The sequence below is a fragment of the Saccopteryx bilineata genome, chromosome 3 (assembly GCF_036850765.1).
Source record: "Saccopteryx bilineata isolate mSacBil1 chromosome 3, mSacBil1_pri_phased_curated, whole genome shotgun sequence".
Classification (NCBI taxonomy): domain Eukaryota; kingdom Metazoa; phylum Chordata; class Mammalia; order Chiroptera; family Emballonuridae; genus Saccopteryx; species Saccopteryx bilineata.
Genome location: NC_089492.1, coordinates 11,316,494 through 11,333,893, shown reverse-complemented (window position 1 = coordinate 11,333,893; position 17,400 = coordinate 11,316,494). Strand labels below are relative to the sequence as shown.

Below are 17,400 nucleotides of genomic sequence, written 5' to 3'. Positions count from 1 at the left end.
TTTAAACTCACCTATCTATGGATCTATTTAAAATTTCAGAATAGAATTTTCCAAAGCTGGAAGAGAAATTAAAAGTTTTAAAAAATACTGTGAGTGCTCTCCATTGATTCTGCATGTAGAAATATCATAGGAGGAAAATACTCCAGGACGTTGCCTTCAGAGAAACTGATTTGGAGAGTGGGGAGGTGTGTATGAAATGAAAAATTAACTGGTCTGGTAAAATATTTTATTCCATTTTTTTTTCATTTGTATATGAATTTACTAATTCGTCCATTCAAATACTGAACATTTATTGAAGGCCTGCTGGGAGCTGGGAGCTGGGTGCAGACTCAGTTTCCAAACGTTGCCAGGGGCAGGCCGGGAGGGACAGGTGCCAACAGCTCTGCTCTGTAAGCCCCAGGCTCCGCCTGAGTGTGAGAGCCCAGCAGCTCCCGTCTGCAGTGTCCCGTCGCCTCAGCAGTCTGACCTCAAACCTTTGGGGTAGGGTGGGCTTTGTTGTTGTTGTTCCTCTTCTTCTTCTTTTAGAGAGAAAGGGACAGACAGACAGGAAGGGAGAGAGATGAGAAACATCAGCTCATCATTGTGGTACCTCAGTTGTTCATTGACTGTTTTCTCATATGTGCCTTGACCAGGAGGCTACAGCAGAGCAAGTGACCCCTTGCTCAAGCCAGTGACCTTGGGCTCAAGCCAGCAACCTTGGGCTTCAAACCAGTGACTTTTGGGCTCAAGCCAGCGAACCTGCGGTGCATGTCTATGATCCCCACGCTCAAGCCGGTGACCCCGCACTCAAACTGGTGAGCCTGCGCTCAAGCTGGTGATCTCGAGGATACAAACCTGGGTCCTCAGCATCTCAGGGCAATGCTCTATCCACTGAGCCACCACCTGGTCACAAGACTGGGTTTCTTAAAAAGATGATTATTTTGTTTCTCTAGGCACTGCCTCTACAAGATGTTAACTCCTGCCCCTAGGGTCAACCTTATTGTAGGACAAAGGACTTTAGAGCCATGTGTACTTAACCTGGCCCAAGCACACTCATGTTCAAAACTAGCATTTTTTTAAATGTCCTTGCGCACTTGCCAGGCATTTTAACCTATGGAATCACATTGAATTGTCACAACAGCTCTGAATAGTGACTGTGCCATTGGGGTAACTCCAGGAGGCTTGAGCCCTCCCACCTCACATTCTGCACATTGGTACTGTCACTCAAGTCCCCGCCAGTAAGCAAGCACTCTGAGTCAATCTACTGTGCTCGTGCTTGCTCACCTCACGATCACAGGTTCGAGTCCAGCCCCTTGGGCCACCTGTCAATCAGATCCATACTTTAGTTTATAAATGATACATTATAATTTATAAACGTTTCTAGGCTCCATGCTGCTTTTAAAGTTGCATGATTCTGCCATGTACAAATGTACAGAGGAAGTAACGGAGGCTCAGAGAGGTGGCATGGCTTCCTGAAGGCCACACAGCACTGTGACAAAGCTAGGCTGCAAGCCTACTGCCCTAGGTCCCATTCTATCCTTCCCCGTGGAGGCCGTCTGAAGGGGTGCGCATGCGCACCGGCAGCCAGGCGAGCGCTCAGGCCACAGCACGCGAGCCCCGCTGTCGGGCCACGCCCTCGTTTCTGCAGAGCCAGTTACACTCGGGTCCGAAGGCTGAGTGCTGCCATCAGTGCAAAGCCAAGTGTCCCTGCAACCGGGCAACTGACCGCTGAGAAGTTTAGTCAGACTTCTCTCAGGATTTTTTATTCCAACGTCTTGATTTTACAGTTGAGGATGGAGGGTCCAGGGAGCCGTGGTGACTCCCCAGGGCCACGTACCGTGCCAGTGGCCAGGGTGAGACAATGGCTCAGACCTGCTACTCACGGCTGCTGCAGAGCTTTCAGACCTCAGCGAATGGAGAACGAGTGAACGGGCCAAAGAGTGTGTGGCTGTGGAGTAGGAGGAGCTTCTGCGTTCCCTGGGGTCAGGACTTAGCATCGAGCGCTGCAAGGACTGAGTCAGGCTGAGTGGTACGTGGGGGAAAGACTCATCTCCCCCGCACCCCCTCCCCTGACCGTGTAGACGTGACTAAGGTCACTCACTTCATTCCCGCCGGAGTTGTTATCAGTGCCACCTTAACTACTACCCTATCCAGTAACCATTTAAGAAGGATTAGTTGATAGTCAGTGAATGAAAGCGGATGATGTCAGAAGGAGGATCATGAGGCCTCCTAACAGCTTACTTTATAATAATTCCCTGGTGCTGGTCACGTTTCTCAAAAACCTTTCATATGGTAGACAGGGAGCCTAGACTAGAATCCCGGTTCCATCTGTGCTAGAACTCGGGGCATGAGTTGACCCTAGCTTCAGCTGCGGGAGACAGACACGGCCCTATGAGATGCGGCAGGACAGGGACCCTGTCACTGTGTTCATCAGCGCACCTTCAGCACGGAGCACGGGCTGGATGTAGTGAGCCTTTCATTAATATTTGTTAAAGAAGCCATGACTTGTAAAAAGTACTCACCATTAAAAGGGCGCTGGAGTCAGAATGGGACTACATATGTTATATAGAAGCTATTTTCTCAGTAAGAAGGATGCACAAAGGAGAAGCTCGCTGCCCAGAGCAGAAAAGACAATGTTGACAGATGACTGTGAGGAAACAGAGCTGTATGTCTTAGAACATATGTCCTCGCTGTCCAGAGGCATGATGTTCCAGCTGGAAAGGGTAGAACACGGAGGGAGGACACATGAGAAAATATTACGGAAGCAGAGAGGTCAACATGCAGAAACGAAACATTGATTCCCCCTGGAGCAGGGACAGACATTTATTGAAGGACACACCAGGCACCGGGTTAGGTGTTTTTTGGCTATTTATGATTGAGCTCTTTTCTCATAACAATTCTAAAAAAACACACATAATATCCATTTTACAGACAAGAAAAGTGTGCTGCAAAGAATATAAATCATTTGCTCAAGGTTACCACCCTGAATAAGCGACTTTAAATGGAAACAGGATTTAAACTCACATCTAAACCTCAAGCTTTCCCTACTAAGAACTTAAAAGTACAATTGTAACTCTCAGTGATCTCCAAAAATATGGCAAAGGGCAATTCCAGAAGACTGGAGGATAAATGATTCCATGTTAAATAGGAAAGAAAGATGGCTGTTAGAATATATACCTAAAATTTATGTCCCCAAGAAAAATCTGTAACTGATACATACAATTTTTTCCTCAGCACTTAGAAGAGGAAGTCTTGATCACCAGGAACTGGTCTGGATCACCAAGAATAAGAAGAGGTGATGACAAATTCACCTCTTCCCTTTTCGGGTAGAGTGATAGATTAGTAGAGAATCGGACACTACTGATACCATATGTATCAATCTTAGCAAGACACGTAGGACTTTCCTTCAGAATATTTTGGAAATAGAACTTGAGAAATCAAGGCTGGCTGGTAGTAACTTTTAATAGATACACATTGGTTGAAGAATAGGACACTTAACAGCTACCTGCTATATTTGTCCACTCATGACCTTCCTTGCAAATTTAAGTGATTGTTTGAAATGAACATCGAGTTTGTTAAAATGTTCCATGCCAGGCAGTCAGAAAAGATTGCTGGACAGGGACCTGGGATCGAGTTCAGTCCAAGAAGTAATAAGTGTGATGAAAATAGACCCACTCATTGGGAAAGGTGGTTTAAAGACAGAGACCCACTCAGGACCATGGCAAGACCCAATGGTGAACTGAGCCACAATGTAGGGAGTTCAGCACAGTGTATGCGCTGAGCTGGACAGTCAGCAAATTTAACTGTAAAGGAAGTTTTCTGAGCACTTCACACTTAAGGACAATACCATTCACGGGGTTTTAAAGGAGAGTTGAACCCACCAATTAGCCGTGTGTATGTGTGCATGTGTGCATGCGTGGGTGTGTATCTGGGAAGAGTCATGCATCTCTGGACGTGGGAGTTGGATCCGGGCAGAAGTGATATTTAAGCTGGATGGAGAAGAAAAGGATTAGTGGGATTTATTAGTCATCTTCAACTAATCAATGGGCTTTTTTATGTGGAGAAGAATGATTTATTTCTTTATTTTACTTGCGTACATTTGCTTTTCTGTCTTTCTCCCAATAAGAAGTTGAAGTCACTAAAATGTATTACAAATAGACTCTGAGTAGCTTTAGAAGTCAGAACTAGGACAGCTGGTGAGTGTTAGAAGAAACTCATCCTCACAATCTGAGTGGCAAAACAATGGAGTGATCTGCCCGTGCAAGTAGCGAGCAAGCTCACACAAGAACAGAGTGACCAGAAGCGCTGTGTGCATGCAGACTCACACACACACAGCCACACACGGACACCAAGTTCACTCAATTCGCTCACTTAGGTGTCTTCTAGTTTCTGTACTTATTTATTTAATCAAGTTTGGTCATCCTCATCTCTATATTGTTCTATTTTCAAGATGTTAAAAATAACACACCACAGTTCTAATAAACTTTCAGCTCTGGCTCTAGCCATTAATGTCCTGCCCAGCTAAACCCACACCTGTGGGGATAAGATTGTCTTTTCGGAATATAGCTGAGTCAGACCTATCTTTTTGAAACACAAAATAACCATGACTTTATTATTAAATCATTTCCAGTTCTTTTGGAAAGAAGACTAGAAACTGTAACAGAACTGGAGATAAAATAATCCACCAGACTTTTTCCCCAATGCCCCAGCCCCTGACTCTCCGGAGCACTGTCCTGCACCCCCAGCCTCATCACGGCCCCTCTTCTCTGTCCGTGTGCAAACTTGTCTACTGCCCTCGACTCCTCCAGCTCCAGGGGCTGGGGGTACTTCCTATAAGAGGCTACTGATGTGGCCAAAATGGGGCTTTCACATTTCATCCAGGGAGTTTATGTTCAAAGAAAGGAAAAAAGAAGTAGAACATGACTCCCTGTTCTCCACCCAACCAAGGACAAATCAAGCAGGTATGAAATTACAACCATCAAACTCTCTCTTGTCTGTAAAGTCACAGCCAGCGGAATACGGTCTCTGCTGATTCTCCAGGAGCTGGGTTTGCAAATGCAAGCAAACAGGTTGTACTTCCGAGGGAAACAGTCTCTGGGCTCCCCCAGGAAGTTACCCTTTTCTTCCTTTAAGCTCTGTACATGCATCTTTTGTCTGCATTTCCATGCTCATCTATCTTTAAGAGACAAAGTCAGAAGGCTTGGGGCGGGACCCCTGACACTGGACAGCTTACTTGCTGGCACAGCGAGAATGACAGTGTCTCTCTCATGCGGTTGTTGGAGCACATCCTGAGATAAAGTTAGCTGCTGTGCTGGCTGTGGTTACTAGAACGGGCTCTGGAATCCGGCCTGGGTTCAAGCTCTTCAGGCTGGTTAGAGCACTTTGTTGCTAACCTCGCTTAGCTTCTGCTGGCCTCGGCTGTGCAATGAGGGGAACCCAGTCTTTACCTCAGAGGGGCTGCTGGGAGGGTGATGCAGAGAACGTGCCCGGCACACAGCGCTCAGGAAAGCCTGTGCCCTGACCTCAGGGCCATCAAGGCAGCGCTGGCTCTGAGTCAGCTCTGTCCTCGCAGCCCCTTGCCCGGGCTGGCACACATAGGGGAGTCTGTCTCTACGGACTCTGGCTTTCCTGGCTAACCCCCCCTTACCCCCTCCCCCAGCACATACGCACAGACACAGCATGCACACCACACACACATATATGCACACTGCATGTACAACTCACATACACACAAATACGACACATATCACACCACCACACACTAAGCACACAGACACAACATGCACATTCTGCTCACTACCACATCATACTAAACACACCCCACACACAAATACTATACACATCACACACACATATATACAACATACACACATTGCACACAAACACACCCTATGCATACAACATACACATGCAAACACCACACATACCACACACACGCCTACAACGCACAGACAGCATGAACACAAACACCACACACACACATGCCTACAGCACACAGACAGCATGAACACACACACCACACACATGACTGCAGCACACAGACAGCATGAATACACACACCACACACACACACGTGCCTACAGCACACAGACAGCATGAATACACACACCACACACACACACATGACTACAGCACACAGACAGCATGAATACACACACCACACACACACACACACATGCCTACAGCACACAGACAGCATGAATACACACACCACACACACACACACACACATGACTACAGCACACAGATAGCATGAACACACACACACACACCACACACACACACACACACGTGCCTACAGCACACAGACAGCATGAATACACACACACCACACACACACACACACATGCCTACAGCACACAGACAGCATGAACACACACACCACACACACACCACACACACATGACTACAGCACACAGACAGCATGAACACACACACCACACACACACCACACACACATGACTACAGCACACAGACAGCATGAATACACACACCACACACACACACACACGTGCCTACAGCACACAGACAGCATGAATACACACACACCACACACACACACACACATGCCTACAGCACACAGACAGCATGAACACACACACCACACATAAGCGCCTACAGCACACACACATGCCTACAGCATACAGCATGAACACACACATGCCTACAGCACACAGACAGCATGAACACACACACACACCCCTTTTACTTCTCCCTTGAAGCTCTATTGAGCTGAAGAGCGCACAGTTTCCAGGGTAGGGTTCAATTTCCAGACCCTGCTGCTGCGAGCTGCAGGCCCTGTCAGCTGTGGCACCTCCCTGGAAAGGCATGCAGGGTGAGTTCCAGATTTGCATTTTTGCCTGAGGAAAAGGGTGTGGAGTTATTTCTTTGCTCTTGTGAATGTCAAATAACACATCTGCCCGGGCCAGGAGACCATTTCTCCAAGCAGAGGCATAGGTGAGGTGGATTATCCTTGCTGAAATCGCACAGGGCTCTGCTGAACACCCTGGGTCACAGTTCGCAGGCCTGGCTCCGGAGTCGCCAGCAGGAGAGGGGCACAGGACGTTGGGCTGCAAGGCTAATTGGAGAGCATCTTTCTTGTCCAGCGATTCTCAGACTACTGGCTTTTAGGAAGCCCTGGACTAGGGCTATTCAGCCCTCAGAAATGATAACTCAGTAGGCTGGGGGTGGTGTCTGAAATTTGCCTTTTAAATAAGCAGCCTAAGCAATTCTGATGCAGATACTTTGAGAAACGCTGGAATTTATTTTGTAGGTGGAGAAAACTTGACCTTAATAATCAAGTAACAGATTCCTACAGTTCGTGATGGCAAGGCTGGTACCGGTCCTTGGGTCTTCTTACTTCTAGTTCAGTGACATTTTAAGACTTTGACTTGCGTCCATTGGTTTTTCTTGCCTTTAGCTCTCCAAGCACTTTAGAGACAGTTTGTGGCAGAGAAAAGCTGAATTTGTCTCAGAATTTGTCTCAGAGGAACACTGGACTCCTCTGTGGCCTTAGTCTCCTTCTCTCCGGGGGAATCTCCAAAAAAAACCCCTCCTGGGCAATCCAGTCTGCAGCTCATCACATAATTCTGAACCAAGGCAGGCAAATGACAGAGCGTCCTGAGAAGGGGAAGCTTAAACTCCTCCATTAAATTGGCCTGTGCCTCATCCTGCCCGGAAGTGGAACTTATTCTCCGAAGCAATAGACCCCCTATCTTCAGAGTCTTCCTGATTGTTTAGCTCGGCCGGCAGAAAACTATAGCCCACGGGCTGAATCAGGCCCACCCTCTGTTTTTATAAATAAAGTTTTATAGACAAACACTCATAGACATTGATTTACGTATTGCCTATGGCTGCCTTTGCACAAAATGGCATAGTTACAATAGCGACCCAGTTGCCTGAAAAAAAACCTAACGTACTTGTACTTACCATCTGGCCTTTTACAGAAACAATTCCCATTGACCCTTGGCCAACATTGTTACTTGGGACACTTCTGGGCATCACGGAGCCTATAAAGCAAATTAAACGTGAGCACTCAGAGCAAAGAACCTCCAGTAAGTGCTGGGCTATATTGGGTGGGCAAAAGTTGTTCATGTGGAAAATACAATCATTATTAAACAAATAACAACACAAGAATAAATTCTGTGCTTTGCGTACTCACAACTGTAAACCTGCATTGGCCCACCAGTATTCTACAACATCCTTCTCCACCTGCACGGTTGATGAAATCACAACAGCCTAAAGACTGTCTTGCTGAACAGTTCTGGTCATTTCAAAAGCTTAAGAAGGCTAATGAAATTTGCATTAGATGAAGTGATTTTTTTTTTTTTTTACTTTGAGTAATTTGTTGCAGGGCCTATTGTATGAAAGCGTATCCTAAGTCAGGCTTGTTAAGACGTGATGTTGGCTTCTTCCTAAGTGGCAGGTGTGTCTTCTTCCCGCTCCTCTTCCTCATTCTCACCCCCTGTGAAACCTGGCTCGTTGTCCTCCAGGTCTGCGTGGGTATGTCACTTCCTTGTTGGACCCAGCATCTCTGTGGAAACGGGTTCAGAAGGGCAGGGCTCGGGGCTGAGGGATGTTCTCAGAAGCAGATTCCCCGCCCCCAGCCCATGTGTGTTGTTTCCTAGCAACATCTTGAGAGGGACAGGAGAGATTCCAATGGCCTGAGGACTTGGCACACAATGATTTGTGAGCCATTATTGAGAAATAATCCTTGAGTTATATCTTTCAATGCACCTCTAAATTTTGTACTTGCTGGTATATTCACACACCCTTTGGCCATTCAAATAATTTGCACTGTAAGAAGGGATTTGGTGTATAAAGTTCCACCAAAAAGTTTTTCCTGGGAGACAACAACAACATGTAACAAAAGGCCATTATCATGATAGGTGTTCCTGCAGGAGACATAAATCCAAACCTGCTTTTACAGGAAGACTGCCGCATGCGGAATCCCACGGGGTTTGCAGTTAAAAGACCTGGGTTGAAATAATGATAGCATCTACCTTATAGGGTTGTTCTTATAAGGCTGTTCTTATAGGGTTGAACTAAACAAGGACATTTATTCATAGTCTAAGCACAATGGTTGGTGGTCCATGAAGCCTATTTGTTGTTGGCATTGCTGTTTTTCCACCAGGAGTTAATCAGGGCATACACAAGTCAGAAGTTGAGTTTGGAAAATGGTAAGTCAGTGTTGCACTGATGGGCCCCATTAAGAGGTTCTCCTTGTTCATGCCCTTATCCTGTAACTGGAAGCCCCTTCTCCACCTCTGACTTTGGGCTAAGAGTATACTTTCCTTTGGCCATTAGGGTGTTAGCAAATGTGTCACAAGTAAAGGCTTGGAAAGCCCTCGAGTGTCTCCACTTATCTTGCATGATTGCTGTTTCGTGAACATGCAGTTCTACCAGCTCCAAGGAACTGTGTCTAGATTAGCCGGCTGGGGGCTGAGAGATTTGAGAAGAGCTAAGTTGTCACAGCCAAAGTCCTCTTGGAGCAGTCCACGCTCTAAACATGTAACATAGAAGCCCCACCAGGATCAGCAGACCTGTCATCCCAACTCAGCTGACCACAAACGCCCCAGTGAGCTCAGTCACGACCAACCAAGCCCAGCAGCCCAGATCAGCAAAATTTCCCAGGTCGTCAATAAGTCCATGAAAAATAATAGACGGCTGTCATTTAAAGCCACTGTATTAGGGAGTGATTTGTTGAACAGTAACTGACAGAGGGAATGTAGAGTACTCATTCAGGACTCGCAAATGGGCAGTTCATGAAGGTAACTGAGATGGGAAACATTCTGGGATTATCGGATACTTTACTTCCCTAGACAAATGGTGGTGGTCTAGAAGCCCAGCGTTGAAAATTGTGTTCAAATTAGCCTCTCTTTTCTCTGTCAAAATACTCACCCAGCCTCTAGAGATGGCTAATGAATAAACAACATGGTTTTGAATATGTTGAAGCTGAGAATGCTTCTCAAGTCTTTGCCACAGCTGACAGACAGGAAGTCTCCTAGAAAGAGACACACCTAATTCGGGCTAAAAATAACACTGCCGCATTTCTGGGAAGAGCGTAATACTTTGGAGGAAAAACGATTCAGAAAAAAGTAATTGGTTTTCTTGTCCTATAGACATCGTGGGCTTCCCGAATGCCTGTGCCAGCTTGTTTGTGATAAGGAAAGCCGAGAGAGGTACTATTATGGTTGAACATACAGTGAGAAGCAGATTGGTTTATGAAGGGGAGAGTGGCAGAGCATAAAGGGAAGATTGTGGTGAGAGGGATGCTATCACCCAGCTTTGATGCCGTGCTCCGTGGGTGATTGCAGTTCACCTCCCTGGCTAAACGTGAGCATCCTCAGCATTGGCAAATCAAAGCAGTGAAGCAAATGCTCCTCAACAGCAGGCCTGCAGCAAAACTGTGAGATGCAGAGTGTGCAAGCTGGTAGGCAAGGTGTGGCAAGGAATCAGAGTTAGTTACAGAGTATACAAGTACATGCCATTCATTATTTATTACTGCAATTCTGTTACAAGAACTATTATAAGCCACTCACATGGTATAAAGTGTTTGTTCATCCATCCTTTCATTGAAGATATTTATTGAGCCATAATGCGATAGAAACTGGAGATAGAAAAATGGTGAAAAATATAGTCCCTGTCCTCCAGGAATTTACAGGCTGAGAAGAAGAGACAGAGAAGGAAAGTGGTATTGACTGGGCTGAAAACCAGGGGTCCCAAACTTTTTACACAGGGGGCCAGTTCACTGTCCCTCAGACTGTTGGAGGGCCGTACTATAAAAAAAACTATGAACAAATCCCTATGCACACTGCACATATCTTATTTTAAAGTAAAAATCAAAACGGGAACAAATACAATATTTAAAATAAAGAACAAGTAAATTTAAATCAACAAACTGACCAGTATTTCAATGGGAACTATGCTCCTCTCACTGACCACCAATGAAAGAGGTGCCCCTTCCAGAAGTGCAGTGGGGGCCAGATAAATGGCCTCAGGGGGCCGCATGCGGCCCGCAGGCCGTAGTTTGGGAACCCCTGCTGAAAACCATCACAAAGGAGGTTGGCAGCGTGGCTTTTCTCTCTGTCACATTCTGAGTCAGTTGAGAGGCACATGGGACAAACACGTGGAGAGCAACATGTCAGCGCTATCTGTGATAAGAACCGGATGGGAGGGTCTGATACCGGATGTACCACCCAGAGGTCTCACTAACAACACTTCGGACTAGAATTGAACTTACCCAAATAGCTTTTGGAGGAATGGGACAGCAAGGCTTCCTCCTGGAAAGAAGCTCTCACTTACCACCTGGTGGAGAGCAGACAAGGATGTGTGTATCCCGCAGACAGTAAAGCTCTAAGGGGTAGAGGACCAGGGAAGAGGAGAGGATGCAAGAAGAGGTCAACATTATCTTTCTCTGCTCCCTTCTCCCAAACCCAGCAGTTGGCTGTCTCACTCTTCCTTCCTTAGATGGAGCGAGTGAGGAATAGAGAGAGAGAGACCAGTTGTCTTTCTTTCTCCGTGGTGTCTTCTGAGGAAGGAGGGAGCCAGATAAACATGATGGTTTTTCTCAAAAACTGTGGGATACGGCTCTGGCCGGTTGGCTCAGTGGTAGAGGTCGGCCTGGTATGTGGAAATTCTGGGTTCGATTCCCAGCCAGGGCACACAGGAGAAGCGTCCATCTGCTTCTCTGCCCCTCCCCCTCTCCTTCCTCTCTGTCTCTCTCTTCCCCTCCCGCAGCCAAGGCTCCATTGGAGCAAAGTTGGCCCGGGCGCTGAGGATGGCTCTATGGCCTCTGCCTCAGGTGCTAGAATGGCTCCAGTTGTAACAGAGCAACACCCCAGATGGGCAGAGCATCGCCCCCTAGTGGGCATGCCGGGTGGGTCCTGGTTGGGTGCATGCGAGAGTCTGTCTGTCTGCCTCCCTGCTTCTCACTTCAGAAAAAATACAAAAGAACAACAACAACAAACAACTGTGGGGTAACAGGGAAAAAAACTAACCAAAACTGAATATCAAAGGAAGTTTCTCAGAGGAATTGGCCCATTCTTCTGGCTTGAGGAGCATTCATGTAGGTAAGAACATGGAGTGTTACCAGGTTTCTGGAAAAGGCAGTCATTAAGAATGATTCACAAAGACACAGTATCTAAAACAAACCTTGATGAAGGGATTCAGAAGTACATATTGGTAGTTACAGAATAGTCACGGGAAAGTAAAGTATAGCACAGGGAATCTAGTCAATCACTTTGTGATAGCTCTGTACGGTGCCTGATGGGTACTGGAAATATCAGGGGGACACTTGGTAAAGCATATGATGGTCTAATCACTATGCTATACACAGCAGTCAATACAAAATAATTGAAAGTAATCTGTAATTGAAAAATAAAAAATGCAAAATAAAATAATAATAATAAAATGGACCTTGGTTAGTCGGTCTGTTGCAATCAGTGGAGTGGTTTGGCAAGCTCGCTCAAGACAGACAACCTTAGCTGTCATCCAGTGATAGGAAGGCCCGTGTCCAGGGAGAACAAGCTGTCGGAATGTGTGGAGAATGGGTAGAAATGCCAGGGATAAAGTGAGAGCCACGTACTGAAGCGCCCAGGATGCCAGGATGCTCAGTGAGATGTGAGCCCCTTTCCTCTGTACGCTTGCGTACACTGACCTCACCTCACGGCAGGACCTCAGTGCTAATGAGGTCCTGCAGCTCAAGGTCTGGGGAATAGCAGGTATTTGATGAATGTTATAAAAAATGAATGTTCCCTGCCACTGGTTAGCACATCTGCATTGGAATCAAGGGTCTTTGCATCAGAGCAGAAGGGTTGACATTTGGTTTGGGGTCATCTCCTCACTCCGTCTCCATTCCCGTCTCTCAGAATCTTTTTCTGGGTCTTTCCCACCCAATTCTAAATTGGAAGGAAGGATCAGAATCTCATTTGGATGAGTAAGTGGCAGCTAAAGATGTAATGTATCATGTCTCTTGCAGACACTGATACCTGAAGTGATTCCACTCATTGGCTTGGGGATGGCATTCCTGCAGTAGGGCGGTGCCCACACGAACAGTTGGAAGGGAGATCTTGTCTGAGACTCTTTCTACATCTATGGCACTGGGTTATTTTCTTTAGGTAGATGTTCTGTTCCAACAGTAAGCATCTCCTGTAATGTAGAGATTCTCAAGGGGGACACAGACAACAGGCTCTTAATCACCAAAAAAGGAAAGAAAATGTAGTCTTAGAGTTTTAAATTTCCAGCCTAAATGACCTTTTTAGTCCCCCCTCTCCTGTTTTAAAGTCCAGTTCCATTGCTTCTTCCTTATGAAAGAAATATCACACAGGCACGGGTTTCTGAAGGTTATCTATAGCTTTGCTTAAAATGGTCATAATTGGAGAAATGAGATAGATAGTGTTAACTGCAAAGCCCAATAACATTATAACATTATGCAAAATGAAGGCACTTTAGAAGAATAAAGGAACGATGACAATGCAAATCAGAGCTGGTGAAGGTCAGATGCTTTGCATAAAGTGCCTTGCAATCTAATTCACGAGAACTTAGCCTGAGGAGAGAACAGTGACTTATGAAAGCACAGTGCTTTTTCAAAGAGCATTGCAGCGGAAGCTCTGGGCCTGCCTACAAGTCCCACAAGTGGCTGCAAGGATTGGGTGAGGAGCTGGGGAAGGGCGGAGCCGACCTGAGAGGACAGGACCTTGGTTGAGAAAATAAAATCTCTCAACCCCGGACTACACTCAAGTTGCTTTTTTTTAACCCTTTGATGGCTGAACTGAATGGGTTTTGCTTAAGGAACTTGACTAAGTAGTTGTTTACAGTGTTTTTCCAGGCTACCATGTGGATTATTTCCTTTTATTCACAGCCATTTGAAGCATTTATTTTATTTGTCTCATAGCTGAGGCAATTGGGGCTCAGAGAGTTAAAGACACGAGCTTCTAGGACTCCTGCTTGCAAGTGTTGGAGTTGACCTGCCAACTGTCTTAGATGTGGAGGCCCTAGGTTAGCCCCTGTATCCTGCCGACAGAGGAGCTGTTGACTGTGCCTTGAAATGATCAAGTCCTCGCACTCGGAGTGAGGCCTGACACGTGGTCGGATGATGCTTTAAGTTGATTTCATAACATCACGTGTCCTCTGCCATCTTAAGCCTGCTGTGTTTCCTCTATATCAGATTACCGTGCTCCTAGACAGAGGTACAGACCAATAGTGGCCTCTAATGCGCTATCCTCTTTCCTGGCTCAGCAGAGAGGATAATACTTCCTTCATGATGTCACTGAGAGTGTCCAATGTGATCTAGAGCAGAAAACACTATATACAGCTCGAGACCAAGCCTCAGACTTCCGGGATGGGATCCCTGGTTCCACCATTCGCTGTGTGATTTGACATAATTTCCCTATGAAATGGGTAATACAAACACTTGGTTAGCTCAAAGGGTAGCAGTGTTAAAAAAAAAATCAGCTATTTAGAGTCCCAAGAATAGTGACTTGCATTGTCATAGAGGTTCTATAAAGACTAGCTTTGTTATGTTTTACAAAAGCTCTTGACACTGGACGGGCACACTCCAGCCCAGGACTAGAGAAATTCTCCATCATGATCCAGGGCCTAGAAAGAGTTTCCATTTCTCCTTCAAAAAGGCCATTTAGGCCCTGGCCGGTTGGCTCAGCAGTAGAGCGTCAGCCTGGCGTGCGGGGGACCCGGGTTTGATTCCCGGCCAGGGCACATAGGAGAAGCGCCCATTTGCTTCTCCACCACTCCCCTCCTTCCTCTCTGTCTCTCTCTTCCCCTCCCGCAGCCAAGGCTCCATTGGAGCAAAGATGGCCCGGGCGCTGGGGATGGCTCCTTGGCCTCTGCCCCAGGCGCTAGAGTGGCTCTGGTCGCAACGAGCGACGCCCCTCGGGGCGTCGCATCGCTGCCTGGTGGGCGTGCCGGGTGGATCCCGATCTGGCGCATGTGGGAGTCTATCTGACTGTCTCTCCCCGTTTCCAGCTTCAGAAAAATACAAAAAAAAAAAAAAGAAAAAGAAAGGCCATTTATGTGGTCAGTCTGCACAGGCTAACCTGATCATTATACCTGTTGAAACAAGCTAGGTGAGCATATAGTCTGAGACCCATCTTAAGACTGTCATTTGGGCTGTACATTTAAACTTAAAGAGATTAAAAAAAAAATACTGATGTCTGGGCTCAACCCAGGTCCCATCTCAGACCGGCTAAAGCGGTCAAAATTGAGAACCAAGGCACCATAATTTTAACAGACATCCTTTATTTCTCAATAAGACACAGGCACCGAAGTCCAGCTTCCACTGAGAAGCGTTCCTTGAGGCCCTGTGTATAAAATCGTATATAGGAAGCTCAATGGCCAGTTAGACATGGTTGGGGATAAGTGACCAGGACAAACAGAAGACCTTCCTGACCCTAGAAAGTAGAACTCATTTTGTATAATTCACACATGTCAATAATTATAGAATAATACAAGAGACAACAGAGACTCTGGCAGAACTCTAAGTTCCATAGGAGTTCAGTAGAGAAAAATGGCGCCTATGCTAAAGGGGAAAGAGAGAAAGTCTTTGGCTCCAGATAGAGTCAGAACCACATTAATGCCCCCATTGAATACGGACCATGGTGACTGTGGAAAAGTTACTAGGTGATGAGGGCTGTTAACTCTTTGGCAGGATTGCTGTGAGAATTAGTAGTAGTATTTCAAATTTAGGAGAATATTTGGCTTATAAAAAACATCAATTCATGGAAGCTCTACTTTCTGTGGGATAACGTCTTCCAAGGTAGGGGCTTGGAGGAGACCATCCAGGAAGACTGAAGCCAAGCCTTACAGAGTAAGAAAGTTTTATTTTTTATTTGGGTTAAAAGGAGAGGAGGGAAGAAGAGACTACGAACAAGGCACTGAAGATAGAGAATGGTCATCCAATGGGACAGCAATATTGGTTCTCTGTTTAATGTCCGCTTCCATCTTCTTTCCTGGTAACAACAACTTCCACAGTGTGCATAGTTACGGGCAGCAAATCACGATTGTTTGACTTCAGTCATGGGTGCCTTTTTCCCTTGTCAAAAGGCAGTTTTGGATCCCTTCATCAATTTTGATCCTTTATGTCAATTTTGGAGGTGACATAACCCAGTTCTGGCCAAGGAGAGTTCAGGGGGCAGTAGGCTAAGATATTTTCTTTTAGAAAAAAAGGGAAAGATACCTTTTCCCTCATCCTTCCTTCCTTTATGGAAGTTGTGTTTCTTGGAGATGGGGGATCCATTTTGTCACCATTAGGCAGTAGCAATGAAGAAGAAAGGCCAATTTACTAAGGGTAGAAGTTGAAAGGTAGAAGGAATGGGTGTTCCTGATAGGTATCCCTGAGCTGCCATATTAGGGCTATTTATCTATACATTTCTTGATCTATGATGGAGAAAAACAAACAAATATTTGTTTAAGCCACCATTAGACCACTTTTCTCATATGTGCACTCCACAGCATTCCTAATTGATTGATAAAGCACTTAGAAATATTACTTCTTTTTTCCTCTCTAATAAACATGAACTAGTTGATTCTCTTCATATAACTATACTCCCAGATCTAAGGAGGACCCAGAAGGAGGCCTGCTTGGTAAAGAGATAAGAAAGGTAAGAAGAAGGCCTTGATCATCGAGGGTTTTCTTTTTTCTTCCCAGGAATTATCTCTCAAGTGTTGCTATTTCTAGCATATATTTCTCCTGCATCTTCTTAGAATGGACGCCCAGAGCCCAGACAAGCTGGAATGGTAATTACCTGCTTGAGACAAATGAGTCAGTCCTATTTCTGGAAATCACAACCTTACCACCCAAAAGAAGAGAGCCAGTCCATTGTTTCAATACAATGTGTTACTTTCCCAACATTTTGCTCAGTGCCTTCTACCAGACTGTCAGAGTTCAATTCCTCCTGCTAAAGTGGTGTTTCCCAACGTGGGGCCCACTCCCCACAAGGGGGCAATTCGATAGTTAAGGGGGGCAATTTGAAAATGGACTCCACACGACTTTAACTCTTTTGCCCTGGGCCATTTAAATACAATGCTAGATATTCGTGCCAAATTTAACAAAAAATGCAATTCTTAAATAATTGCGGTAAATAATTATTAAGTATAATTTCATTTGACGAGACCAAAATATCATCTGGGTGATTGGCGTCGTCAAGTAAACTTCGTCCTGGGTTCACCGCGGAGCGTTCTGTCTGACGCGGGGAACCCCGAACGTTTTAAAAACTCGCTAAACAACGCAGTTATTCTCACCTAATTGGCCCATCACAACTTCTGTAGTGTTTCACATCATTCAGTTGGTGTTAATTTGAAATAAGTGTCAGTCAAAACTGTTGTAAAAGCTCGTTGATTTAATAAATATACATATATATTGCATAGATATAATTGGTAAGTATTTGATTTTATTTTTATCAATAT

At 45.6% G+C, this 17,400-nt stretch overlaps 1 long non-coding RNA gene across 1 annotated transcript; it reads right to left on the bottom strand.

Moving 5' to 3' along the window:
* Positions 1-274: 274 nt before the first annotated feature.
* LOC136328460 (uncharacterized) lies at positions 275-8,223 on the bottom strand. Its single transcript, XR_010730046.1, has 3 exons — positions 8,141-8,223; positions 7,909-7,988; positions 275-518 (listed from the first exon to the last, which is right to left on the bottom strand). It is a non-coding gene; the product is annotated as an uncharacterized lncRNA (long non-coding RNA).
* Positions 8,224-17,400: the final 9,177 nt, after the last annotated feature.